This window comes from Myodes glareolus, chromosome 1, assembly GCF_982192425.1.
Source record: "Myodes glareolus chromosome 1, mMyoGla1.1, whole genome shotgun sequence".
NCBI classification, from domain to species: Eukaryota; Metazoa; Chordata; class Mammalia; order Rodentia; family Cricetidae; genus Myodes; species Myodes glareolus.
Window position 1 is genome coordinate 89,754,171 of NC_142026.1, and position 3,165 is coordinate 89,757,335.

A 3,165-nucleotide genomic window follows, 5' to 3' on the forward strand; every position below is an offset into this window, starting at 1 on the left:
GCATACGCCCACACATGCATGCAAGCACACATGCCGAGTTCTCTGACGGAAAGGGTGGGGGTAGAGCAATACCTGCCAGACTTTCCCTGGGGCTGAGCGGGATGGGGAGCGTGGAGAACTCAGATCCCCCCCCCCCCGCCACCCAGGAGAAACACACACACTGAGTTGGGAGTCTGTTGAAGCAGGATCTCATTTAATTGTATTAGGCAGGAACTTATATAGGCTGAGATGGGGGTGAGAAGCTTGGGATAGGTTGAGGCAGTGTAAGGAATATTACTCCAATAATATTCTGCCACATTAGCAGTGGCTGGACAGAGGCGGGCTTAGGTCAGGTAGCCAAAGACAGGTCTCCAAAACTCAAGGTAAGTTCAGAAGTTATACTAGGCCTCACCAAACTCAAGTTAGGCTTAGGAAGTTATACTTGGCCTCATGAGGCCTAACACTCACACACACACACACACACACACACACACACACAGGCAGAGGCAACTAAAGGAGAAAAGACGTTGTTTGGCTTATGGTTCAGAAGATTCAGCCTGCCACAGCAGGGCACAGCCGCTGTAGCAACTCCAGTTATCTAGACAGGGGCTCCTGGCTTCTTAGATCCCAAGGGGGCTTAGACAAGAAGCAGGGTCGGCAGGACACCCAAAGGCCTGCCTCCAGTGACCCACTTCACCAGTCGTGCCCCTCACCCCAAAGGCTTCATAGCCCCCCAGAACAGTAAAAGTACATGGGGATCTGATACTCTAACACACGAGTCTGTGGAGATCTGTCACATTCAAACCATACCAGTGCCCACCCCAGATTTGGTGACTGATCTCCCCACACTGCTCTGCTCCCACTGTCCCAAATCTACTTTTTACATTTACATTTTATGTGCATGAGTGTTTTGCCTGCTTGGATGTATGTGTACCTGGTACTCTCAGAGGTCAAAAGAAGGCATTGTATCCCCTGGAACTGGAGTTACAGGTAGTTGTGAACCACTGTTGTGGGTGCTGGAAGCTGAACCGAGGTCCTCTGCAAAGCATCAAATGTTAACTGCTGAGCTATGGCTACAGGCCCATTTCTTTTCTCGCTTTTTTTTATTTAAAAAAAAAAGTGTCTACATGCTTTGTCCGCACGATGTCTGTGTAACACTTGCATTCTGTGCTCACAGAGGCCAGAAGAAGGTGTTAGGACACCTAGGACTAGAGTAATAGACAGTTGTGAGCCACCATAGGCTTCTGGGAATTGACCCAGGACCTCTTGAAGAGCAGCCCCTGAACTTAACTACTGCGCTATTTCTCCAGTCTCATCATTTTTCTTTAAAGATTGTTCATTTCTGTTACAGGCAGATGTAAGCTGTAGGCAGAGATTGCTTGTTCATTTCCCGGCTGCCCAGACTCAAAATAATCCCACAGAAACTGTATTAATTACAACACTGCTTGGTCAATAGCTTAAGTGTATTTCTAGTTAGCTCTTACATCTTAAACTAACCCGTTTCTATCATGTCATATGTCGCCACAAAGCTGTGGCTTATTGGGTAAACTTCAGGCATCTGTCTCCTTCAGCAGCTACATGGCATCTCCCTGACTCTGCCTTCTTTTCTTCTCTATCTCTGCTTGGAATTCCCCCCTTGCTCTAGCTTCTTTATTAACCAATAGTAATAAAACATATTCACAGCCTACAGAGGAGAGTCCCACATCACTGAGTCACCAAGTGAGTGTTAACAGAACTTGGGTCCCCATGAAAGAGCAACAAGCGGCTGAGCCATCTCTCCAGCCCAGACTGTCCCAAATCTTGGTGCTTAGAGTGTTTGTTGCCTCTGTTGTTTAGGCCCCAGATTGTGGGATCTTCTTTGATGATGTTGTGTGGCATTGTTCTGGCAGAAACATAAACAAACATATACTCTAAGAGCAGCTCAAACCAAGCATGTCACCAAAGTCCACCTGGGGGAACCAACAAGTTCACTGGTGATGCTCACAGTTGTATGGGTGACTGGTGTCTTAGTGTTCTGTCACTCTGAAGAGACACCATAACCATGACAGCTCTTATAAAGGAAAGCATTTAATTGGGTCTGACTTACCATTTCAGAGGTTTAGTCCATTGTCGTCATGGCAGGACACGGTAGCATGCAGGCAGACATGGCGCTGGAGGAGCTAAGAGTTATAAATTTTGATTTTCAGACAGCAGACATGAAAGTGACAACCAGACCTAGCTTAAGCATCTGAGCCTTCAAAGCCCAACCCCACAGTGACACACTTCCTCTGACAAGGCCACGACTACTCCAACAAGACCATACCTCCTAGCCGGGCGCGGTGGTGCACGCCTGTAGCCCCAGCTACTCGGGAGGCTGAGACAGGAGGATCGCTTGAGTCCAGGAGTTCTGGGCTGTAGTGCGCTTTTCCGATCGGGTGTCCGCACTAAGTTCGGCATCAATATGGTGACCTCCCGGGAGCGGGGGACCACCAGGTTGTCTAAGGAGGGGTGAACCAGCCCAGGTCGGAAACAGAGCAGGTCAAAACTCCCGTGCTGATCAGTAGTGGGATCGCGCCTGTGAATAGCCACTGCACTCCAGCCTGGGCAACATAGCGAGACCTCGTCTCTATAAAAAAAAAAAAAGAAAAGAAAAAAAGACCATACCTCCTAATAGTGGTACTCCCTATAAGGCCAAGTATTCATATACATGGGTCTGCGGGAGCCATACCTATTCAAACCACCACAACTGGTTCCTTACAGGAGTAGAGTGACTCTCAGACAGCATCTCCATCACCCACCCCAATAAAGCTAACGAAAGCTGGAACCCTGAAGCACACTGCATAACCTACAGGCAGATGGACAGGTTGGGAGGCTCGCTTCAAGGCAGCAACAGAACAGTGACTGAGACACAAATACACATAAATGTATTTTTACTGGGGCTTTAAGGTTTGTTGGTTGCATTTTTATTTTAAACATCGATGTTCTCCTGAAGTTTATTGGAGTGAAGATAAGGACATGTATGTTCAATAGTGATGCTGGCCAATACGTGTCTTCTGCACTGATTCCAATGCTGGTTTATTCTTTGTGATGGAGATTGAATCCGGGGCTCATCCTAACTACAAACGCTACTGCTGATCTGTACCCTGGCACTCGTGTGTGTGTGTGTGTGTGTGTGTATCTGTGTGTGTGTGTGGTGTGTGTTGTATT

The 3,165-nt window shown here is 47.7% G+C and overlaps 1 non-coding gene across 1 annotated transcript; it reads left to right on the forward strand.

Moving 5' to 3' along the window:
• The first annotated feature begins 2,287 nt into the window (after positions 1 to 2,287).
• LOC146895891 (signal recognition particle RNA) lies at positions 2,288 to 2,587 on the forward strand. Its single transcript, XR_015005233.2, has one exon.
• The last annotated feature ends 578 nt before the right edge of the window (positions 2,588 to 3,165 follow it).